At 42.7% G+C, this 26,440-nt stretch overlaps 1 protein-coding gene across 13 annotated transcripts in view; it reads left to right on the forward strand.

Moving 5' to 3' along the window:
- NRCAM (neuronal cell adhesion molecule) overlaps positions 1-26,440 on the forward strand; it is a 282,635-nt gene that overhangs the window by 61,501 nt on the left and 194,694 nt on the right. The window lies entirely within an intron of this gene.

The raw sequence follows: 26,440 nt of genomic DNA on the forward strand, positions 1-26,440 counted from the left end.
TGTAAGCACTGAGGGGTTTTAAGATGGCAGTCATTGGAGAGAGCCTGGGTGACTTAGTTGGTTAAGTGTCCGACATCAGCTCAGGTCATGATCTCGCCATTCATGGGTTCGAGCCCCACTTCGGGCTCCATACTGACAGCTCCGAGCCTGGAGCCTGCTTCGGATTCTGTGTCTCCTTCTCCCTCTCTGTCCCTCTCTTGTTTGCGCTCTGTCTTTCTCTCTCTCAACAATAAATAAACATCAAAAAAAAATCTTTTCAAAGATGGCATTCATTGGTATTTAAAATTTTTTAATACTTATTTTTGAGAGAAAGAGACAGAGTGCAAGCAGGGGAGGGGCAGAGAGAGAGGGAGACACAGAATCTGAAACAGGCTCCAGGCTCCGAGCTGTCAGCACAGAGCCCAGTGTGGGGCTCGAACCCACAGACCGCGAGATCAGGACCTGACCTGAAGTCAGCTGCTTGACTGAACCACCAGGTACCCCAGTCATTGGTATTTGAGGTATGTTGCCTTGGAGAGAGTGTAGGGACAGTTGGAGGTGAGCAAGATTGAAGAAAGGTTTGTTTTGCACTGACCTGGCAAAGATATGGGAGGGCTGACATTGGGGAGGAAGCAGTGAGGAACGGAGAGGAAGAGAGCTTTGAAAGAGCTAGACTGTGCTGGATTTGGTGATAGTTTGGGCCTTGGAAGTGAGAAATGTTAGGGCCTGGGATTCTCAGGTTTCTGACTCTGGTGACATTTTTAGGAATTTAGGGGAGGGAAGCAGACCTGTTCTTGGGGAGGAAAGGACTTTGAGGTATACATGGGACATGTAGATAGACATGGCCACTGGGCAGCTGGAAGTTACTAAGTGTGGTGGTTAGGGGAGGGTTCCAGGCTAGAAACATTGATTTGGGAGCTAGAGGCGATCGTTACAAATCTTTTGTGAACTATCAATTTGATTTGGTACTTAAGCTGTCAAAAGAAGTCGGACAGAAAATGGCAAACATCATAGATGTTTCCCTTAGATTTGGACTCTAACGCACAAAACGAATGAGCAAAGAAACATAAAAAAGAAAGAGTCTCACAGATAGAGAGAATAAATTGGCAGTTGCCAGATGGGGGAACGTGGGGAGGTGGGTGACCTAGGGGAAGGGGATTAACAGGTACAGGCTTCCAGTTATAAAATAAATAGATCATGAAAATTACAGCATAAGGAATACAGCCAATAATATTGTGATAACGTTGTACGGTGAGAGATGGTAACACACGGATTTTGGTGAGCGTCTCGTACTGTATGTAATTGCTGCATCACGATGTTGTACATCTGATGCCGGGAGAACGTTATATGTCCACCGTCCTTCAGCAAAAAAATTACTCATTCGGGTACTTAACACACAACTCGCTGCATTCTCAATGTCCATTTCATTTTGACATTGCCTACCATTTCATTTGTATCTCTGCCTGTTGGTCTTCTTAGTGGAATAAATGGGGATTTTTTCCTAGGGACAAATGTGGGGGCTTTGTCAGTTTGATGAAAGGAAATCGAAACCAGTATTTAAAAAACAGTGAAAACTCCAAAATTTGGGATGCCTGGGTGGCTCAGTCGGTTAAGAGTCCGACTCCTGATTTCAGCTCAGGGCATGAGCTCACAGTTGGTAAGATCGAGCCTTGCGTCGGGCTCTGCGCTGACAGAGTGGGCCTGCTTGGGATTCTCTCTCTCTCCCTCTGCCCCTACACTGCTCATGCTCTCTCTCTCTCTCTCTCTCAAAATAAATAAAAAATAAACTTAAAAGAAACCCCTAAAATTTAGGAGTTACAAGCCAGTGCCATTCTCCACTTTAATTCGCAGTATTTACAGAAATTATCTAAGAAACAAGCTTTGCTTTTCGAAGTATGATTCTTTTTCTGTTGAAATCATGGTTTCTTGTCTGTTCCTTACTTTCATTGCTCTGTGCAGACTTGAGTATGGCTTATGGGGGACTGAGCAGGATTTTTCCCACATTCCTCAGGGTACATCAGGGTCCCTTCCTTTGGATTTTCCCAGCATCATCCAGAACGTCATTAAGTGAGCCTGTTATAACAGAGGCTGCACTGTTTCAGAGACGTCTCCCCGAGTCAGACGTTACTCAGAGCCTTCTTTGAGGGAATGGCATGGCTAAAAATTTTAAATTCAAATAATACTGACAATAGTACTATTTTGAGTGAATTTTATTTGATTACTGTGGCCTTGATTAGCTTACTGACTTTTTCCCTTAAGACCTGTTGGATGATCACAAAATGCTCCCTTTTTACTATTTCTAGTCTGTTTCTCTACCGACTTTCCAGAAGCTTTAAAGAACAGCTGATCTATCACTTGCATTTTTACACATAAGGAAATGAATTTGAAGCAAAATTAAGCAGCTGACCTAATGCTAAGAGGCAGAGGCAGAGGCCTGGTCTGTTCACACTCAGGCTGCCCCTTCCACCGATTCATTTTTTTCCTCTTATTGCACGTTTTTATTGTAGTGTCAAGTTACCTAAATGTCTTAAAATAATAAGACTTGAACTGAGGAAATCCGTTCACATTGATGGCATTTGCCTTGGCTAATCGCTCTATATTCAACGAACAGATTTGGCTTTATTATTTTAGGCTCTGATTAAGGTTTTATTTTACTATTATTTTTTAATGTTTACCTACCTGTTTTGAAAGAGAGAGGGAGAGAGAGCATGTGTGCACATGAGGGAGGGGCAGAGAGAGAGGGAGAGAGAATCCCAACCAGGGTCTACACTGCCAGCGCAGAGCCCGACTCGGGGCTCCGTCCCATGAACCGTGAGATCATAACCTGAGCTGAAATCAAGAGTCCAGATGCTTAACCGACTGAGCCCCAAGGTTTTATTTTTAATTTTTGTGATTTTAAAATTTTAACATGGCTTTTGTTTTTATTTTCTCTAAGCTGGTTCCACTCCTGACATGAAGGATCAGTGTAGAATCAAAACCACCACCCATGTTTAAATTCTAGTTAAAAGAGGGGGTGCCTGGCTGGCTCAGTGGGTTAAGCATCCAAGTCCTGATCTCACGTTCATGAGTTCAAGCCCCACAATTGTGCTCCACGCTAAGAGTGAAGCCTTTTTTAAAAAAAAGAAAAAATTCTAGTTAAAAAAGGACAATCATCTCAACATCCGTTCATCACTTTTTCCCTACTAGGTACTTTCAGTAACAGGGTGTTAGGCATTTTCACACACAGTGCAAATACTGGCCGCCCAGCCCAGTTTCCTGAAACATCCTATTTCTTTCTCAGTTTTATTTCCTCCTTTTTAGAGAAAATGCAACTTTCATACCTAAAAAAAAAATAAAAGATGCTCACTAATTATTTTCAAACCAACTCTTTTCAGCCCGGGATAGTTCTGATTTGGTCAAATACATTGCAACGCCCAATGGGTTTTAGGTACAGAAAATGAATTTATGGAAATGCTGAGTTGGTGTAGCTTAGAATGAGGGCACGTGCATGCGAGTTGTAGCTGGTCTCAAGGACAAGGCATTGTTCTCTGAAATTCACAGAATGGTCAGTCATTGCTGTGAAAGCAGTGGGCTGTAAGTGGTCAGAGTGCGTGTACAGAACATGATTCACTCATCCCGAAAGCCACCAGTAACAAAAGAGTTTACACTCAATTATGTGCAGGACCCAAGAACTGAGCCTTCCTATTTTCGTCTTTTTTTTTTTTTTTTTTTCTGCCTCTTTCTGCCTCTGCCTGTCTCTGTGTCTCTTTTTCTCTCTCCCTTGTATTCTCTGGGTGAAAGACACATACTAACACGATGTCTCCAAAACGTGCAACCCCTGGCAGTTGGTGTTGCTGGAACCGGCAGTGGGAAAGGTCGATCACGGATATGGGAAGCTGGGGCACTGCCCCTCATTTGGGACGTGGGGGACAGTTGTAGGGAGACATTGACGGGTTTCCCCTCTGCCTAGCTTGGCTGTCTTGGCAGAACGACAGCGTGAACAGGGACGGACAGACATGGGAGCCATGGAAGACAGTAAGTGCAAGACGGTATGACGGTTAGGGAAGGGCGTGACCTCTTTTCACCACTGCTGTTTGGATTCGTGGTTGGGTCTTCTTCTGAACTCTCTTACTGTGGGCCAGGTACACAGTGCAACGGTATTGGCTGGCTGCTTTCCACTCAGAACCCAGAGTGAGTGTTGCAAGCACTATCATGTAAAAATGAAGCACGGGATAGAGTTTCTGTGAGCTTTGGAGTTGGCACTTAGAAAAAGTAGTTCGAGTTTGAAATGGTATTCGAGACCGCCCTGCCTCGCTTTACCCTGTGGCTACAGCACAGAATGGTGCTGGGGGCGGGGGGTGGTGAGGAAAGTTGGGAACAACTCCTATCAGAAAGCCGAAGTCAGAGGTGAGTTGCCAGGGTGACACTTGTGAGCGGGCCGTCTTCCAGCAGGCTCAAATTATATTTAACAGTAAAATGTGTTACCCTGTGCCCTTCTGTAGTGTGGGGTTTTAAAAAGAAAGGGGAGAGGAAATGCTGAGCCACCAACTTTGGATACTAAATTCAATCCCTCTACAGAGGTCATAGACTACATCAGCAATTTGTGGACCGTTTCGGTGGAGGACAATGACAACGGATTTCTAATCAGATGACGTTGCTACGTTTGAATTTTCATTCTCCACTGCCTTTTGTTGTTTGCACGCTTCGAAATTATTCTGGATTCAGGTTTATTATTAACTTTTTGAACTCCAGCTTCTGCACCGATATCTGACTCCTCATGTCTCAACGAGAATGGTGGCTGGAGAATTTATTTTCGCAGTCATCAATAGAATAGCCGGGCAGCATAATATGAATTAATGGCTCTTTGCATTTTCCCACAATATAAGCTGGATTCGTTATCCCCTGGGGATCTATTTCAAATTCATGCCCTGTTAAGCCATTTTTGCTTTCTAGCTTTTTAAAAGCTTCTGCATAACGGCTACCTAGATCACAATAAATAATACATACTTTTGATTTGAAACTCTAAAAATATTTCTGACTGTTCTCATTATAAAATGGAAAATGAAACAGAACTTGCACTTCATGATCAATAGCATAAGTATTTGTGCTGTTTGTATGGTCTTTTTTAAGCAAGAACCATCCTAGGCAATTATGTCCTTTTAATATCATTTAGAAGGTAAAAACTGTGAGGAAAGATTGAAGATAAAAAAAATTATTGAGGATGCACAACCACTAATTGGGTTTGTTTTTTTATCCCTTGTAACATCTTTCATTTGGAGGACATGTATATTAATGTTGACCAGGACTGTTCAAAATGGTGGTTATCCACTTGGGTAATAATCGTGTTACTGATATTTCAGATTATTCTCTGCCCTTTCTGTGTCCCTTCTTTGCTAGCAAAGTTTCCGTGTTTTGTTTAAAGTCATTTTAGTGTGTGTGTGTCACATGGAGACTGTGTCACAGCAAAGAGACAGAATAGAGGCAGATTCCTCATTTCCTACACATAAGCCAAAGCAGTATTTGTGGTTCTTTCCCCCGCCTTGATCTTTTATTATTATTATTATTATTTTTATTTCTTTAGCATTAAAGCTATGTGATTTCTATCCCTTACAAACCCATAAATAGGTACATAGAACCATATCCTAAGTTGGGGATCAGAAAATAGTCATTGTAGGGGCACCTGAGTGGCTCAGTTAGTTAAGCATTTGACTTTGGCCCAGGTCATGATCTCACGGTTCATGTGTTCGAGCCCTGCATCGGGCTCCGTGCTGACAGTGCAGACAGAGCCTGCTTGAGATTCTCTCTCTCTCTCTCTCTCTCTCTCTCTCTCTCTCTCTCTCTGCCCCTCTGCAGCTTACTCTTGCTCTCTCTCAAAATAAATAAACTAAAAAAAAAAAAAATAGTCACTGTAGTTGAGCTGTGTGATGTGCCACCCAGGTCCCCTGCCCCCTTTAGGACAGAGACAATCTTTGCCCAACTTCTGGGAGTGTTGACAGGAGAGAGCTCAGGGCTGGGTCCCTCCTTGCTGGTTGTCCCCAGGCTTCAGCTACAGAGAGTTGCCTCCCTCAAGGTTATACCACCTGACCCAGGACGGCAGTGCACATTCAATGACTGGCCAGTTTGGGGACCCAAAGACCCTTGCCCCAATTCAGGACAACTCTGTAAGATGTGTAGGGTCGGTTGGGGCTTTTGTTGTGACTGCACCACAGCCCAGCTTCCCCCACTGCCTTGGTTCCTTTGTTCAGTCTCCCCTACATGCTGAACCCAAGAGCTGTCCCCCATAAAATCCCTGCATGGCAATCCCCATCACAGAATCTAGCTCTAGGGAAGCTTGACCTCTGGCAGCCACCGTACATGTCCATGCCATGCATATGTATGTGTGGGTCTGTGATTATGCATCTTTATCTAGCCCTTCGAAAAGGTCAGAATCAAGAATCAAGATCTCGGACAGTCTAGCCCAGGTCCTTCTGTGAAGAATGAAGATGGCGACCCCTACCCCTTAGAGCTGTTGCCAGGATTTGACAGCAAAGTATTCAGTGCCCGGATACAGGAAATACTCATTCAATTATACCTTTATTGTAATCACCAGCAATTTCTGACCAATTGGCTCCAATACAGAATGCATTTTTATGTCATTTTTATTACAACATTTGCTTTGGTAGAGAATGGAGGTTAATGAAAGACGCATCACCTACAAATTGAAATAATTCTTCCACACTGTTAGTCCCCTTATAAAATGTGTGGAGAAATTGGGCTGCATTCCAGAGGGAACCTGAAATGACTAAAGAGATGGAAAGAAAGTTCTATGGGCAAAAGTGAAAGATCTGGAATTGTTTCAGATTGGGGGATTCGGGCATACATAATTCCCTCTATCTTCAAGTTAATGGAGCTCTTTTTAGGGAAGACACTGGACATGTTTTGTCCGCGTTCACAGAGGACAGAACAAGAGAAAATGGACCTAAAGGAGGAAGATAGTTGGGTTTGTATCAAGGGAATTCCTCTGCTCTTGGCCAATAAAGCATGGGAAGGAGCTGGTAGAATATACACTTAAAAAAAATCTTCAAAGAAAGAAAAGACAGCATTTAGTCTTGAGTCACTGAGACGCTTCCCTGAGTATTTATGGATCACTACCATGTATCCACAGTCATTTTCTTTTGTTTAAAGATTTTTTTAAGTTTATTTATTTATCTTAGAGAGAGAGAGAGAGAGAGAGAGAGCAGGGGGTCGGGTAGAGAGAGCAACAGAGAGAGAGAATCCCAAGCAGGTTCCACACTGTCCTCACAGAGCCTGAGGAACTCATGAACGGTGACATCATGACCTGAGCCAAAATCAAGTCAGACGCTTAACCGACTGAGCCACCCAGGCGCCTCCACATTCATTGTCTTTATAACTAAGATTTCTTATAGTATCTTTGAAAATGTCCATATACATTTAGCATGTGGCTTTGTGATAATGTAATAAACCTTTTTCATTGAATAGGTGTCTTTCCGTATGTTACAAAAATCTGATAGATGTTATGATAATTTTCAATCTTATATATCATTTCTTTATATTCTCTGTAAAAATAAATTAAAGCCTACCACCCTGAGTAATTTATTTGTACCCAATTTAAGTTACCTTGAGACTCCGATCTTGGGAGGACACTGGTAAAATATTCATGAATGTTAAATCGCTATGAAGGGCTTTAGAAGAAACAGCAAGAAGTCTGGAGCTCTGGGGAAAAACTTTTTCAATCAATTAATTGCTCAGAGATAAGATTAAAGGGTGGATATGGGACTAGGTTTTTAAACTAAATGCTCTTTTAAGACCTCAGTGTCAGAACATAAGGGGAAGCCACTAAGAAGTTTCTAAGTTACTACTAAAAATATTGGATTTTGCATTTTCTCCTTGGCATGTCGTGTCAATACGAAGAGGCAGAGACAGGATAGTGGAGGTGAAAAGAGCGCTTGGACCAGCAGCCAGAACGCCTGGCCTTGTTCTGCCACAGCTGCCAGATGATGTTCTTCTCCCCCGGAACTGTCTCCCTAGGTTTCCTTTGGCTTTCTATCTAGTTCCAGCATGCTATCATACATGCTTATCACACTATAGTACTTTCCTTCAAAAATAAGTCCAGCAGATCTGAGGGTTCGGCGCGTGGGGTCCCATCGCACCTTGACCTAAAGGTGCTGTGCTATAATTCTTTAAAACAAAAGACAAAAAACAACAACAAAATATATGTATACATACATATATGTATGTATATATATATGTAAATAGAAATTTTGTTTCAATTTTCAGTTGATTAAATAGATCCACTGTGGGGGCGCCTGGGTGGCTCAATCAGTTAAACGTCTGACTTTTTTTTTTTTTAATTTTTTTTTTAACGTTTATTTATTTTTGAGACAGAGAGAGACAGAGCATGAACGGGGGAGGGACAGAGAGAGAGGGAGACACAGAATCGGAAGCAGGCTCCAGGCTCTGAGCTGTCAGCCCAGAGCCCGACACGGGGCTTGAACTCATGGACCGTGAGATCGTGACCTGACTTGAAGTCGGATGCTTAACCGACTGAGCCACCCAGGCGCCCCTGACTTGTTTTTTTTGTTTTTTTTTTTTTGTTTTTTTTTTTGAGAAAGACAGAGACATGGCGTGAGTTGGGGAGGGGCAGAGAGAGAGGGAGACACAGCATCCGAAGCAGGCTCCAGGCTCTGAGTGGTCAGCACAGAGCCTGATGCGGGGCTAGAACTCACAAACCATGAGATCATGACCTGAGCCAAAGTTGGACGCTTAACCGACTGAGCCACCCAGGCGTCCAGTTAAGTGTCTGACTTCAGCTCAGGTCATGATTTCATGGCTCATGAGTTTGAGCCCCTCATCGGGCTCTGTGCTGACCGCTCAGAGTCTGGAGCCCGTTTCGGATGCTGTGTTTCCTCTCTCTGCCCCTCCCCTGCTCATGCTCTGTCTCTCTCTCTCTCTCTCTCTCTCTCTCTCTCAAAAATAAAAAGAAATTAAAAAATAAAAATAAACATTAAAAAAATGGATCCACTGCTAGAAAACTGAGTTTTAAAGATATTCTTACTGGTTCCCATGTCTTCGGTATTCTCCCTGATAGAACTCATTAAAATACCCAGTTTTGGGGCACCTCGGTGGCTCAGTGGGTTAAGCGTCTGACTCTTGATCTCAGCTCAGGTCTTGATCTCAGGGATGTGAGTTCAAGACCTGGGATGGGCTCTGCACTGGGTGTGGGGCCTTTTAAAAAAAAAATAAATTACCCAGTTTCATTCCTCCTGTTAGTGCCAAGCTAAAACTCTTCAGATGGCTCTCTGTCTCATAAGGAGAATGTGACAGTCCTTACCCTGGTATTCTGTGCCACCCTCCCCTCCACATCTGTCGAGGGGCATCAGTGTTCGAACACATGAGAATCCAGTACGACGCCTGATGCCTGACACCGTATGCCATCATGATGGACTCCTGCAATGGAGTTCCCTCTCGGTTTTGCTCCACATTGTTCCTGTCCTGCTTCTAAGCTACCTTAAGCCATTGTCTTCCCCTCGAAACAACACACTCCTCCAAAACGCCTTTCTTGACTGTTCTAACCCGTATCAATCTCCAACCCGTCTCTGAAGTTCTCTGGTGCATCTGGGCATTTATACGAGCCTACATTACATTTTACCCAGTTAACATTGGTGCTGTGGAGACTGTGCATGCACAGAGTGTTATTGTCATCCCCTGGGGGGGGGGGGGCATCAAGGTCACAGCGGTCACAGTGACTGCCCCGCACCTAGGGAAGTACACGTACCTGAATCGTCGTCCCCAATTGTAAATTTTCAATACAATATATGCATTGAGATAGGAAGGTAAATTTGTGAGGGGTGGGGAGTAAATTTCAGCAGCATGGGTGGAAATAAAGATAATCTGCTACTCCTACTACCTTAAACTTAAACACATTGAAGCTCAAAGCTTCAACTTGCTTAAGATCAGATGGCATAGGATTTAAGCTTAATTCCGCTTCTCTCTTTGGGTCGGTCCTTCAGTCATTTATCCTTCGTGATCTTCCTTTTAATAATGGTGATAATTCCGCCACCCTTTTGTTCTTCACAATTTACAAAGCGCTCTTGCATGTTATTTAATGTTAGCCTCACAATGACCCCTGAGGTAACTAGGGCAAGCTCATGTCTGTCAAACAAGAAAACTGAGCCCCGGGGACAGGCCTCCAAAATCTACTGTGGCCGCAGGCACTAAAACTCAAATCTTCTGGCTTCCATTTTCGTGTTCCACACACTAAAAGCATGGGCTACAGACCAGCAGCAAGGGCATCACCTGGGAGCTTGCTAAACATGCAGAAGTTCAGGCCCCATCCCAGACCTGCTCCCTCAGAATCTGCATTTTAACAAGATGCCTAGGGATTCCTATGTACTCTCAAGTTGAAGTGCTAGAACGTAAGCCTCTGAGGCGATAACATGAAAGGGTTTTATTTCTGTTCCTATTGTTGCTGTCAAATCTCCTCTGTCTAATCTCCCTTCCCTTGAAAGAGGTCTCTAGCAGATCTGATAGATTTTTAGTGACTTTCAGGCTTTAAAAGTTTAATACACTCTAGCCGGCTTTCAAAACCTCAGACTCCTATGGAAATGAAAGCTTTCTCCCCCTGCCCCCAGGCCAGCTGTGCCCTTCAACAACTTTTTTTTTTCCCCTGTACATCCCCTGCTCCTAAGCCGAAGTACCACCTCTAAGCTCTGACACTTAGCGACATATCACGACGATGTTCATTTTTCGGAATAAGAAAGCTGTTTGCCCCACCGAGTCGTCACCAGACTTGGAAGTGAAAACCAAGCGCACATACCCCATATAAAATAACAAGGAAACTTCAGCCTCTATTCATTATATTTCACCAGGCCATTGCCCCCGGTGACACACAGTTGTCTTTGGCAAAAACGGGTGTTGGAGGAGTATGAGACTGTACTTCATTAAAAAGGCACATTTCTCAACCTCTTGTTCTTAATATTTATTTAAATTTCCCAATCTTCTCTGGTTAGAAAGCCAAGAGTTAGATCTTTTCACCCCGAGCCAAAACGACTGCCCTTGGATGTGGAAGACGGAACCCCATTAACGTTCCTGGGATGGTGTTCATTAGAATTCCTGGGGTTTCGTATCACCCAGTCCTGGCTCTGTGTTATATCAGGCTTGCACTCCTCGTCTTCCTCCCTGCATTCGGAGTTTCATTTTGGCTCTCTGGCCGCCTCCTCCAGGTCTTGTTTGTTTTCACTTTAATGTGACAAGAAAAGGCAGCTTTTGTCTTTATTTCTGGTTAGCCGACTTCATAAATATTCATTAGCACGTTCCCTTTCCAGCTCCTGTTTTGTAATTTGTTATTTCTAAATGAAATCTAAAGTGAAACATAACTCCCAATTCTCACTTTAATACATTTGAGTTGTTAATCTTGACTTGGGAGGTGGTGAGCCAGACAAGAGTGACCTTTGAAGGCTGTTTTCTGGGGCTACGTCATTCTGAGAAGGCATGGTGTGTGTGTGGTGTGGTGTGGCTTGGGGTGAGTAAATGGGACAGGAATGGAAGGGATATTTCCAGAGCATCCGCAGGTGGTATTATCTTCGTCTCACGAGCCGGGAACCAAAGCTTAGGAAAAGTTAGCAATCTGCTGCAGTTCACAAAGCTGTAAGCGAAGGAGCCGTCAAGATAGATGTCCTTGAAAAGCAGATGTTCCACAATGCTCTTCTGGTTTGTTCTGTGGACAGTGGTGCTGGGTACATCTGGAGCAATTACCTTTAGAAAGTCGATGCCGTTTCTATTTTGATATATTAAGTTGTTAAAAGAAAAATGTTACAAACCCAGACTTCTTGGGTGTGTGTGTGGAGCCTGGCTTTCCGCAGAATCCTGAGAGATAGACTCCATGTTCCTTTACTGGCGAATTCTACCAGCCTCTACCATTACCTGTCTGTAAACAGCTTTCTCCTACCTTCAAGAGAGCTTCGGGGAGGGAGATACAGGCTTCCAGTTATGGAAGGAATAAGTCATGGGAATGAAAGGCACAGCCTAGGGAATACAGTCAGTGCTGTTGTAAGAGCGATGTGTCAGGACAGATGGCAGCTAAGCTTGCGGCAAATAGAAGCATAATGTTTGCACTTGTCGAATCACTAAGTTGTGCACCTGAAACTAACGTAACATCGGGCATCAGCTGTACTCAGAAAACTACATTATATATTCAGAACACAAAAACTCTGCAGAAATGCATTCTCTCCCCCCTCCTCTGGAAAACAAAACAGATGCAACTCCTGAGCGACCCTGCGGGCTGGGCACCAACTACGCAATTAGCAGTTTCCACACAGCCCCGTCACAGCCTCCCTTGCTTTCCTGAATGTCAGCAGGAAACTGGCACCCCCGTTGACGGACTGTTTTTCTAAACTTGCTAGTCAGGCAGCTAATCTCTTTGTACCGTGAGTCTGTCTCTTGATTGTTGCATAAAATTCCCTCTGTGTCTCTCATTCAGCCTGGGGGCTGTGCACAGAGGATCCCCCGCCCCCAGCCCGGGTACCCTCTTGCCTTGGGTACTGGTGGGATTGCCCTGAAGCCACATAAATTGGCCGAGGTGCGTATTCAGACCTGCCCAAAGCAACTCTGCACCAGCCTCTTAAAATTTTTGTGAAATTTAGAACACTGGCTGCCTCTGGATATAAAATGAGGGCCCTTTTTTGGAACCAGTAACACAGTTATCTGTTATCTACCAGGCAAGATGTAATTAGGCTTACCATGCAATTTGCCACGTGATTTAGGATATGTGTTTTTTTTAAAAGCCAAGGGCAAGAGTCTATTTACATAATGTTGGTTTTTTTCCTTTGAGTATAAAGTGAGATTCATCACAGATCATTTTAAAAAATGAAGAAAAAGTTTACACAGATAAAATGATTATTAGCTTTTTGATGCATATTTCTTGTGATGCTCACACACATATATAGGTAGATACATGCAACATATTGAGCTTTTTGAAAAACATTTTAGGGGCGCCTGGGTGGCTCAGTCGGTTAAGCGTCCGACTTCGGCTCAGGTCATGATCTCACGGTCCGTGAGTTCGAGCCCCGCGTCGGGCTTGTGGTGAGAGCTCAGAGCCTGGAGCCCGTTTCAGATTCTGTGTCTCCCTCTCTCTCTGTCCCTCCCCCGTTCATGTTCTGTCTCTCTCTGTCTCAAAAATAAATAAATGTTAAAAAAAAATTAAAAAAAAAAGAAAAACATTTTAAATGGCATTAGTCCTTGGAGCGTTGATGTCAAGGCTTTTTCTCCTTTTCATTTCTTTTTATCTTGAGAATGGAATATTACATAGATACAAAAGAGAGAGAGGCTATGGATACTGAACGCCTAGATTCTCTTCTTGGCTACACCATTTGCTAGACTGGAGCCTTGGGAAAGTTGCTTAATCTTTCTGTGCCTCAGTTTCCCCATCTGTACAATGGGGATCAGATAGTACTTATTCATGGAGTTATTACAATTAAATAGTAAACTGCTGACTATTATTTTTTTAAAATGAATATAACATATACGTAAGGTGAGAAGAATAAAAACGGGTACAACAACACAGGAAATCTAACATTATTATTTGCTTGTGTTCTGTTCCTCAGTCACAGCCCCTTGCCAAGAAGTGAACGTGACCCTAAATCAGCATTTCGTTTTACATAGTTTGAACCACATGTAATTAATGTCATAATAATTTTTAATATTATGTTTGTGAGATTCCTTCAAAGTGTTGTTTTTCAATGTCAAAAATTAGGACAGTATATAGCACCCATAGGACATACCACAATTTTATATCCCTTTGGGCTATTTTTAAGTTTTTGTATGATTACAAGCAGTGCTGCTGTGAACCTTCTTGTGTATGTCTCTTGTCACACACGGGCAATGTTTATTGCTGTTGTTGTCATTGTTTTCTTTTGCTGCTTTTTTTTAAGGTGTCTAATTTCTGGGTAGCAGTGTATGTGCATCTCTGACTTTACCAAATAATGGAGGATTGTTTTCCAAAATGGTTGGATGTACCGGTGTGTATGTACTTAAGCTAGGCTGAGTAACAGAAGCAAAGTCTGTAGGCAGTTTAACTTTCGCTCTGTGCAGAGGTAAGCCTTTGCTCTTCGATTGTTTTTAAGATAGTCTCTGGTCTTTGAAGGGGCACATGCACCCCAATGTTTATAGTAGCGCTATCGACCATAGCCAAATTATGGAAGGAGTCCAAATGTCCATCAACTGACAAATGGATAAAGAAGATGTGGTTTATATATACAATGGAATATTACTTGGCCATCAAAAAGAATGAAATCTTGCCATTTGCAACAAGGTGGATGGAACTAGAGTGTATTATGCTAAGTGAAATAAGTCAGAGAAAGATAAATATATGATTCCACTCATATGTGGAATTTAAGAAACAAAACAGATGAACATTGGGGAAGGAAAGGAAAAATAAGGTAAAAAGAGGGAGGCAAACCGTAAGAGACTCTTTTTTTTATGTTTTTTTTTTAAATTTTTTTAAACGTTTATTTATTTTTGAGACAGAGAGAGACAGAGCATGAATGGGGGAGGGTCAGAGAGAGAGGGAGACACAGAATCTGAAACAGGCTCCAGGCTCCGAGCTGTCAGCACAGAGCCCGACACGGGGCTCGAACTCATGGACCGCGAGATCATGACCTGAGCCAAAGTCGGATGCTTAACCGACTGAGCCACCCAGGTGCCCTTGTAAGAGACTCTTAAATACAGGGAACAAACTGAGGGTTGCTGGTGGGGAGGTGGGTGGGAGGATGGGCTAAACGGGTGATGGGCATGAAGGAGGGCACTTGTGGGGATGAGCACTGGCTGTTATATGTAAGAGATGAATCACTGGGTTCTACTCCTGAAACCATGGTTACACTATATGTTAACTAATTTGGATTTAAATAAAATTTAGAAATTAAAAACAAAAAGAAACCAAGCTGACGCACACGCGCGCGCACACACACACACACACACACACACACATATTCTCTTGTTATTGGAGATCTGTAGTTTTATTATAATATGTCTAAGTGGTATTTTCTTTTTATCATTCATCCTTCTGGTATATACTATGGCTCCTATGGCACTGAATTCGTGTCTTCTATCAAATCTGGAAAACTCACAGCCATTATTTCTTTGAACGTTGCCTCACTTCTGTTCTTCCCCCTTGAACTTCTAACTACATATACTTAGACCTTCTCATTTGATTTTTCTATGACTCAAACTCTCCTTCATATTTTTCTTCTGCTTCTGTTATAGTACAGATCATTTATTTAGCTCTATTTTCTTTTTAATAATACTTTCTTCAGCTGTGGCTGATATGTTTATCGTATTATTAAGTGTTTAAAAATTTTTTAATGATTTTATTTTTCATTTTCAAAAGTTTCACTTGTTATTTTGCAAATCTGTCTGTTCACTTTTATAACATTAGATTTTTGTGATTACAAAGATGTTTTAATTGTGGTAAAATACAGATAACAAAAATTTACTATTTTAACCATTTTCAAGTGTATGGTTTATTTAAATACATTCACACTGTTGGGCAACCAACCTCCAGAGCTCTTTTCACCTTGAAAAACAGAGACTCTATCCACATTAAACAACTCCATACCCTCCCTTACCCCAGTCTCTAGCAACCACTGGCCCATTTCTGTCTCCATGAACTTGACTGCTCTGGGGATCTTGGATAAGTGGAATCATACAGTGTCTGTGTTTCTTCTACTGGCTTATTTCACTGAGCATAATGTCCTCAAGGTCCATCTGTATTGTAGCATGTATCAGAATTTCCTTCCTTTTTTAAGGCTGAATACTATTCCATTATATGTTCTTTTGTGATTTTCTTTTTTTTTTAATTTTTTAATGTTTATTTATTTTTGAGAGAGACAGAACGTGAGTGGGGGAGGAGCAGAGACAGAGAGAGGGAGACACAGAATGTGGAGCAGGCTCCAGGCTCCGAGCTGTCAGCACAGAGCCCGATGCGGGGCTCGAACTCACAAACTGTCAAATCGTGACCTGAGCTGATGTCAGCTGCTTAAGCGACTGAGCCACTCAGGTGCCCCTCTTTTGTGATTTTCTTTACCATACTTTTTGAAAAACCATTTCAGATATAATAATTTTCATTAGTATCTGATAACACTAACATTTGAAGTTCTAGAGTATCTAGATCTGTTATTCTGATTTTCCTTCATGGTAGCCTATTCCCCTGAGTGCTTGGTGGTATTATTTATGAGCCTGTAATAGATTGAACTTAATATCTGTGAATCCCGAGACCTGCCTCAAGAAGGATTTCAATTTGTTTCTGTCAGGCACCCAGGTACCAATAATCTGAAACCACGGTACCTTGCTGGCTTATGATCAGAATCTCAGGGGTATCATCCTTGCAAGAGCCTGATTTCTAAGCTTGTAATTAGTGCCATTCTGGTTTCCATTGCCCCTTCCATCCTGTTTCCTCCCTTCTGTGGTCTTTTTCTTTTTTTAAGTTTATTTATTTATTTTGAGAGAGAGAGAGAGAGAGAGAGAGAGAGAGGCCTAAGTCTGACACCGTGGTTTCAGATTATTGGTACCTGGGTGCCTGACAGAAATAATGGCTGTGAGTCAGTTGAGTCTGACACTCAACTGACTGAGCCACGCAGGCACCCCTCTGTTCTTTTTGTGTGATGCTCCTTGCTTCTGTTTTCTAGTTCTTCTTCCCCCTTCCCAATTCCTTTTTCATTTGCCTTCTCTTTATTCAAGGTACTGACTTGTCTGGATACTCTTGAGATTTTCTCCTTGCCTTTGGAATTCTGAAGTTTCACAATATTCTAGGTCCGGGAATCTGTTTATTTTTACGTTTTTTGGTTTTCAGTTCTTTAAAAAAAATTTTAATGTTACTTATTTTGAGAGAGAGAGAGAGCAGAGCGTCTTTGTTATGATATCATATTTGTTGGTACTTTATGGGAATTCAGTAAGGACTGGTTTGAGAGTCCTTTCCTACATAGAGGAGTTAGGTTTGTTCTGGAGAGAAACAGGACTGGTTTCAGTTAATTTGTTGCCTTTAGACTGGGTTGATCACGCAGAGAGAGTAAATCGGAACCTAAAATCCAAAAGCTGGGGGCGGGGTGGTGTCTCTGGTGACTTCTGATTACAGATTGTCAAGGAAATTGATCATTCATTCAGTATCAAAGTCAAGAGCGACAGTTTCTTGGCCATCTTGCTTTGCAGGGTGAGGTGGTTATTTTTTTGTTTGTTTGTTTGTTTGTTTCCCCTAACTTCATAAGGGCATAGCCCTTAGGGAATCCAGGCTTCATGCAGTTGCTTCTATCCAGACTTCTCTCCTGACACAGGCCCAAGATCTTTTTTTTTTTTAATGTTTATTTTTTGAGAGAGACAGAGAATGAGCGGTGAGGGGGGGAGGGGGGGAGCTGGGGGCAGAGAGAGAGGGAGACACAGAATCCAAAGCAGGCTTCAGGTTCTGAGCTGTCGGCACAGAGCCCGACGCGGGGCTCGGACTCACGGGCTGCCAGATCATGACCTGAGCTGAAGTCGGACGCCCAACCGACTGAGCCACCCAGGCGCCCCGCCAAGATCTTTACTCTTGACACTTTGTCCCTCCCCCTGCCTCCCCAGAAATGGACAATGGAAAACTACCCTTCAAGTAACTGCTGGTTGCAGGTCTGGCTGAGCCTTTTACCATCAGTGTTTTCGCTCGACTGTTATCCTCTGATATTTCCCTTTCTATTAGAACTCAGCTGTTCTTTTATAAACATGTCTCTTATCCTCTACCCAGAGTATTTTGGTATTTACTTGAGTTCCAGAATATGTACTCTGCAATGCTATTGGGAATTAAAGTCCTGAGCATTTAAAATGCTACCAATTCTCAACAGTACTGGGAACAGTTTTGCCCTGATGTTGGTAACTAAGGTGAGTAAAGATAGTACCCTTGCTCTGGGGCGGTTTGAAGGGCTGCAGTTTTCTCATCCATCTGGAACCCTTTCCAACCTCTTGACTGTCTAGGAATAGTGGTGAGGCCATAATTATATCGTAAGACTCCTGGGACTGCTTTAGGTTCTGAAGTATTTTCTTCATTTTGATCTGCCCCATTCTTAACTGATACTACCCGCTGTCAATTTCATAATTTCCCGAAGGAAATTCAACAATCTTATTGAGGATATTTATAGCCTGGTTTGTTGACACTTGTCTCTGCTGTCTTTTAATTATTCTTTTTCATGTGTCTTTCTATTCACAGGACTGTAATCCAGGTTCCCCAGTGTGAAAGTATTGCAGCTGCACTGGGATTTGTTTTGTTTACTAAGGAGCTTGTTTTTTTGTTTGTTTTTGTTTTTGTGTTTTGTCTTAGCTAGAAGATTCCTGATGCTCAGATTTTCTGTTCTGAGATTACGACGTGCAGATGTGCTTACAGCCTGTATGGTCCATTCACTTTCCAGTAATGCTGTTCTATTAACTGTCTGCTTTCAGGGCACTGAGAATGCCGCAGTAAGGTCGTCTCCAAAGTCTCACTTGTGAGATGTGCTAGTCAGGATATTTCGGGAAGAACCGCTCAGTGGTAGCTTTTATGTCACTATTGATTCTCGCTAGGATTTAAGACAGACGTGAGGAAGAAATTAGGATTGTTCTCTCACCAGCTTCCCCGTATGGACCTTGCTTAAGTGGAGAGGGACCTCTTTAACTAGACCTTTACGGGGCAGAAGGTAGACAAGGGAAGTAGGCAGGGGAGATGAGGCAAAAGCCCCTGATGTGGCTGGTGTGTACTCACTGGCAGATTCAGGCTTCCAGAAGATGTTGCAGTAATGAGAGCAGGTGCCCCACCTCTCCAGCAGGAGCACCTTGCACTCACCCTCTCCCAGGACAGTGGTAAGAGCCCGGCCGCGCTTACCTTACATATAACAAAACCCAGCCTTGACCAAACTAAAGGAAAGGCAGTTTATCGGAGGGCCGCTAGGACGGCACAGGATTCATAGGGTGCTCAGGGAGCAGACTTGCCTCTGGGTGGGAACCAGGTCACCTCCAGAGGGCAGGAAGCAGGGCCCGTAGGTATTAACTTACAATGGGAACAGTGTGGACAGGGTGACAGTGGTCACACAGAGAAACCTACCATTTCATCTCACAGGCACTCTGCTCAGGATTTGAATTCCAGGCAGATAGACGCCTGATTGATCGAGCTGCCTTACAAAGCTGCCCCAGGCCTGGGCAGAGGCTGAGGGTCAGGGAGCTGCATTCTGAGGCCGTCTGGGTTATATCCAAAGTTGAAGTCACTCCTGGAAAGAAATTCGTGGTGCCCTTAGAAACAAAGCATGGGTTCTAGGCGACCAAACACCAACAGATATCCATCTCAGGTTAATGATGAGTCACTAGAATGTTTGGTGTAATGGCAGTTGAAGATCAAAATCAGACTAGCCACACCCAGCGCCTCTGAGTAACAAGGTCAGTTCTAAATGTCCCTGGGGTTTATCAGTAATTTCTCAGATGCTCCTCAGGTATGTGTTCTCCTCCTCTATTTTTTTTTAAATGTTTATTTATTTTTTTGGGGGGGGAGGGGCAAAGAAAGAGGGAGACAGAATCTGAAGCAGGCTCCAGGCTCCCAGCCATCAGCCCCAACGCGGGGCTCGAACTCACAAGCCCAAGTCGGACACTCAACTGACTGAGCCACCCAGGTGCCCTCTCCTCCTCTGTTTCTTTTGGCCTTTAGCCACGTCTGTCACGTGATTTCCTCTGCAAGAGGTTGGACAGATGACATTTTTTTTAAACTTCACAAGTTTGTGTATAGCAAATGAGATAGAAGAATCTGTTTGAAGGTCCGTGGAATGAGGAGTCTATTTAGCATAATGGTATTTATGAAGTCAACTAATTTTGATAGTCTTGCTTTGATTGTGTATCAGATCAGCCTAGGACTCAAGATGGGCTATAGTTTGATTATTGAGTTTGATATGTCTCCAGAGGGACAGCTGTCCCTTGACTTATCTCTTTTGCCTTTTTTTTTCAGTAGGAATTACTTATCTGAGAATAGAGAAAAGTGGTGTCTCCATGAGTGTCTCAGGGTTATGAATCTTTTATTTGCAAGTTCATTCGCGGTAGCTTCAAACTCATAGACGTCATACAACAAAGAAGTGTTCTAACAATCTCTCCTTCTAGATGTGTCACATGGAAAGACATCCTGATTCATAGAAGTTGTGATAAATTCTCCCTTGGAAGATTTTGAAGATGGTATCAATTACTTTGGGGGGACAGAGAATGATGCTTTGGGTAGAGAGTCATTTATTCATTCAACACTGATTTTGAGCACGTTCTCTATGTCATGTAGTGGGTCTCTGCCCTCAAGTAGCTCATGGTCTGCCCGGAGGAAGTAGGTGTATAAACAGCTCGGTGTGCTGTTAGTTAGACGCTCCTTAGTAAAAAAGAAAAGAAAAAAAAAGAGGATTTGTTTTATCATTACTGAAAATGAGCCACACCTGCCAAGACAGGCAGTCTGGACTGTGTGGCCAAGTTCCCCGCCTTCTAGCTTCATTTCTAGACCAGCCCTGTGCACTGACCTTGATACATACTTGATCACCCAGTGTCCTTGCGCCTCTTTTTGAAAAGGCTGTTTCATGTTTTACCAGAAAATTCATGAACAAGTTCCTGTAAAGAGTGAACCTGCTTGGTGCATTTGAGCTGTGATTTTGAATAGTTTAGTTTATACGGTTGTTTCATTGGCCCTAAAAGCTTTTGCTTTTGTCCAAAGTATGTACCTTATATTAATGGAGCTCCTGCTGCAGCTGGATAAGCTTCTGGAACAAGGGGTGGTGTCTTATTCATCTGCGTATCCCCAGCGGTCATTCCAGTGCCTTGTACTAGGGGTGCTCAGTAAGTAGTTATCAATAATTTACAAAAATATGTTTACGTCCCCAGACTTTTAAGAATGCTTTTATAGCATCAAGTTCCCTTGAAACCCGCAGAGGAAACATATTATTTCCTCCAGGGCAGCCCCGGGGACCCTTACGTGCATTAACACGCCTTCCGTGCTCTGGCACCTGCACTGCCTACTGGCTGGCCATGTGGCCTTTGTGACTGATGGTCACAGATATTGCTTTGGGGAAGAGAAGAATGATTATTTTCTGGGGCACCTGGGTGGCTCAGTCAGTTGCACGTCCGACTTTGGCTCAGGTCATGATCTCAACATTCATGAGTTCGAGCCCCGTGTTGGGCTCTGTGCTGACAGCTCCGGGCCTAGAGCCTGCTTCAGATTCTGTGTCTCCCCTCTCTCTTCCCCTCCCCAGCTCATGTTCTGTCTGTCTGTCTCTCTCAAAAATAAATAAACTTAAAAAAATTTGTTTTTTAATTATTATTTTCCTTGATCATAGGAGGGACTGGAGTGCTATCTGATGGCTTATGGCTGGCATGTTGGAACACTGCGAGATAGCCTTGGCATCCTATGACACTCCTTTTTTCTTTTTAAACTTCCTTTTTTCTAATTTTTTTTTAATGTTTATTTATTTTTGAGAGACAGAGAGCGAGAGCATGAGCAGGGGAGGAACAGAGAGAGAGAGGGAGACACAGAGTCCGAAGCAGGCTCCAGGCTCCGAGCTGTCAGCACAGAGCCCAACACGGGGCTCGAACTCACAAACTGTAGATCGTGACCTGAGCTGAAGGCAGATGCTTAACCTACTGAGCCATGCAGGTGCACCCCTATGACACTCCTGTGGGCTGTGTCAGCCCAAGGAACAAAAACATGTGAATAAAGTTCTACCCCACTTTGGATCAGGCCCATGCTTCCACGGGCCTGTTGCTTCAAATTTTATCACGCCAGGCTCCGAGGATATTACTCATGCAGGCCACCTGCAGATGTGTAGGGAGGGCCAAGATCTTTTAGTCCTCTCCCCTTTCCTCCCGCCCCCTCCTAGACAGATGTAGTGGCAGAATTGGGTGGGGGAGTGTTGCTGATCGAGAGCTAAAACAACAATGTTCCTCTTCTCGCTCTCTTAAGAAATGTCCAAGGAAATAAATTTTAGCCCAGTTTTCCCTGTCTTCATTATTTTCTTACCCTAACTTTCCACTAAGGCATTTTTATGACTAATATGTCTGGCGTCTAACATCTACTAGGTGTTTAATCTGAAAAAACACAATTTTGTCTTTCTAGGAGGCAGTAGGCCTTTCTGTAGTTCTATCTTATGTAAGTCTATAGTCTGTGACAGATCTCTCAGTTTTTCAAAGAGGAAAGCCAATTCTGGTGGATAATATCAGTGCGTGAAAACCTATCAAATCTTTGGAGGCTGATGTAAGCCAAAGCAGGGTTGGAGAAATAGCATTAGGGTGGCTGCAAGCATATATGCGTTTGGCAAGGTACGAAGTAGTTATGAAAGATGTTATATTTTAAGCCTGGAAACGTGGGTGTGCTGCCATCTTGCCTAGATTTAAAATTAACCACAGTCTTGAAGCTTTAACTCGTAGGGAGATGTGTTACAGAAATAGCAACAGCAAATGCTGGACTTTCACCCGTTCTCCTTTTGCTGCTACTTTGGAGCACATAGAAAGAGTTATTTAGCAAGGAAAGGGGGGGCTGACAGATGAAATATTTGGCTCTCTGAAAAGTGTTATGATTGTATTCATGTTTGTGGAAGTGATGTGGTGATTGCTAATTTATTGTTCTAGGCAGTTTTGACAAAATATTCTTCTTGTATTAATCACTCTCATCAGAATAATTTTTCTTTGCCGCACATGCCCTATTATCTTTTGGAAATGATACTTTTATTTATTTTTTTAAATTTTTTTTTGGAATGTTTATTTTTGAGAGAGAGACAGACAGACAGAGCATGAGCGGGGGAGGGGCAGAGAGAGAGAGGGAGACACAGTCTCCGAAGCAGGCTCCAGGCTCCGAGCTGTCAGCACAGAGCCCAATGCGGGGCTTGAACTCACGAGCCGTGAGATCATGACCTGAGTTGAAGTTGGACGCTCAACCGACTGAGCCACCCAGGTGCCCCTGGAAATGATACTTTTATAGCAGAACTGGAAAACGACAAGAGTCTTTAAGCCATACAGGAAAACGTTCTCCGCTGCCTGACTCTGATTTTATTTCTGAGGTCCGAGACACTTGACAAAGCAAGTGAGATGAAAAGAAAGCCCTCCAAGTATACAATAGTGTACTCCAAGCCTAGACTCTGCAGAAAATTTTTAACTTAGAACGTTGGAAAACGTTGACTCAAGACTGCCTCTTTCCCAAGATTATATAGTACTATATTGAATTCCTGTTCAGTAATCATTTGCCCTGATTCCATCCTATCTTTGGGCCACTTTCAGATAATTTTATGTTGGAAAAATGAGGGCAAGGTAGAGAGAAATAAGATTGAATCTCTCATTCAAGAGAACAAGTCAATAGTACCACCAGAATGAATGGTTCTATTTCTAAATATTTTCAGATAGCTGGAATGAATTTTTAAATATTTTTGAAAGTTTATTTATTTTGAGAGAGACAGAGACAGCATGAACAGGAGAGGGGAAGAGGGAGAGGGAGAGAGAGAGAATCCTAAGCAGGCTCCTCACTGCCAGCTGCAGAGCCTGACACAGGGCTCGAACCCACAAACCATGAGATCATGACCGGAGCCGAAACGAGGAATCATTTGCTTATCCGACTGAGCCACCCCAAGTGCCTCTGGAATGAATTTTTAAATCTTAACAGTCTGTTAAGAAATCTAAAAAAACCCCCAAAACCCTTAGTTTTAATTGCTATAAAATTATCAAGTAAGATTGATTATTGTGTTTATCAGATCGCATTTTCTCTAATGATGCCTACAGTCAAGTTCCACTTGGAAAAATTATATACTCTTCTTTACAATTTTTGTTTCTTTTGGATTCAGAGGGGGAATTTAATATGAGCATATGTTAAAGCTAGTCAGCACATAGATATTTTATTATAAGAAAATAAGTTTATTGATGTGGGAGCATCGAAGATGGATAATTTGTTTTAACAAACATTTTAGGTAAGGCACAATAATAGTTTGCACTCAGGATTTCTTAGTCTACTTGGAGAAGGAAAACTTGCCCAGAAGTAAAACTGCATGCAATTCGGAGCACCTGGGTGGCTTAGTCGGTTAAGCGTCCGACTTAGGCTCAGGTCACGATCTCACAGTTCATGGGTTCGAGCCCCGCATCGGGCTCTGTGTGGACAACTCAGAGCCTGGAGCCTGCTTCAGATTCTATGTCTCCCTCTCTCTCTGCCCCTCCCCTGCTGGTGCTCTCTTTCTCTTCGAAAACAAATATTAAATTTTAAAAAAATTAAAAAAAACAACTGCATGCAATTTTTTTTTTAATGTTTATTTTTGAGGGAGACAGAGACAGAATGTGAGTGGGTTAGGGGCGGAGAGAGAGGGAGACACAGAATCTGAAGCAGGCTCCAGGCTCTGAGCTGTCAGCACAGAGCCCGACGCGGGGCTCGAACTCACGAGCCGTGAGATCATGACCTGAGCTGAAGTCGGTCGCTCAACCGACTGGGCCACTCAGGTGCCCCTTTGTTAAGTTTCTTTAAGGAAAATGCTTTCAAAGATTTTTCAGTGGACTATACTTCATAAAATGCTACACAAATTTTTAAGAAAACATTATCAGTAATTCATTCTGTATAATATTTTGAAAAATTTATAAACTTATTCGTGTAAATAACCAATTGCAAATTGATGTCACAAAATGTATGTGGTTGTGGGCAGATTAAGTTCATAGTTTTGTAATTATAACTCTATGAATATAAAATTATGTACTCAGGTAATTAGAATTAACTGGAATAGGCTTATAGCCTTTGAAAATTAAGGTACTTGTTACCAGGAATTACATTATCAATGTGTGATAAGTTAAAAAATTAAAGTAAAGCTAAAATTTTATTGTCTGTATCACAAGCTTCTGTTTTACTGAGGAATCGTTAATTCAGGTTCACAAAGAGTAGACATAGATGGAATAAATCTAGTACCTTTAATATGGTTTGGTATCTTGTTGGTGCTTTAAAAATACAGCCCAGGGGCGCCTGGGTGGCTCAGTCGGTTAAGCATCCGGCTTCGGCTCAGGTCACGATCTCGCGGTCCGTGAGTTCGAGCCCCGCGTCGGGCTGTGGGCTGACAGCTCAGAGCCTGGAGCCTGCTTCCGGTTCTGTGTCTCCCTCTCTGTCTGCCCCTCCCCCGTTCATGCTCTGTCTCTCTCTGTCTCAAAAATAAACAAACGTTAAAAAAATAATAATAATAAAAAATAAAAATACAGCCCAAAGCAGGAGCAAATTGTTAAGTGTCCCTTCCTTAGTTGACCGTAGGACAATTTAATATTTGCATTTAATTTTAGCATTTGCTAAACAGGGTGTATTTAGCGTACTAGTGAGAAGTGTATATTATAGGTTGCCTGTGTGAGTGCGTATCCCTAAGGAGAGTTGCACCACTTTTTATCAACACTCATGTGCTTTCCAGAGTTCTGAATCTTTCAGAATTATGTGGTTTCTCATGGTATTTGCTCTAGTTCACACTTTTTTTTTTTTTTTTCTGGTTTGAGGAATCTGTTCAGTGACATGTTGTTAGATCAGCTGCCCCTCGGCACTGCCGTGAATACAGAGTCATGCAAACAGATGGAGAAACTTAATTTTCAGTTAGGAAAGGGCTCCATAGCAACATCTGAGTAAAATATATGTCCGGTCGCATTTACTGGGCTACTGTTGGCACAAACCAAACAGACACGTAAGTGTGCTCTAGGAAGGGGTATCTGAAATCCACGCTGCTCATCTATTCCCTTACAGCCTTTCCTTTATCAGGCAGAATATTTTTTATTTTAACGCAGAGATCTTGAATGTGCGTGTGTGCCCGCGCGTGCTTAGCAAGTCAGACGGCCTTTGACAAGTTTTAATAAACTTCATTTGGCAAGTCAAGTCATATTAAAAAAAACCACTATTTTCCCCATGTTTCTGTGTGCAGAGATTAATCTTTCGGAAACTGTGTTTCAGGGTTTAAATTATGTATGCAGCAGGAGGGAGGAGGGGGTGTGAAAGCGTGAATCCATGGGTGAGGCTGCTGCAGGGAGAGCTAAATATACCCCAGTAGGATCTAGGCAGAACTTCAAAAACCTGGGGAGGAGCATGATACAAATAGCAATCCTGTTAAGCCCTCTCTATCTGGAAGAGAGTCAACCTCAAAGCTTTAATAGTAAGTGTGTTTTCACGAAAGTGTATAGAGTGAGGACGAAAAAGCATAATAGTGGCACTGAGGCAGGTGCAGATCCCAATTACTCCCCGAAGCGCGAGCACCAAATATTAAAGTGCGCGGTATGCGAGTGCTTGGGTCTCTTTTATGTTATTGCTTGACATCGGTAGAAAAGCAGTATGTGGTGCATGTGGTAACTTCTCAGAGATGCAAATATTTGATTTAACCGCATTTCTTCATTTCCCAACCATTTGGGATAAATGGATATTTATACAGCACCCTGCATGGGAATAAGAACTTTGTTTTCACTCCTCAAAATAGTTTCACTTACAAAAATCTGATCTTTCTTT

Source organism: Panthera onca, chromosome A2 (genome assembly GCF_046562875.1).
Source record: "Panthera onca isolate mPanOnc1 chromosome A2, mPanOnc1 haplotype 2, whole genome shotgun sequence".
NCBI classification, from domain to species: domain Eukaryota; kingdom Metazoa; phylum Chordata; class Mammalia; order Carnivora; family Felidae; genus Panthera; species Panthera onca.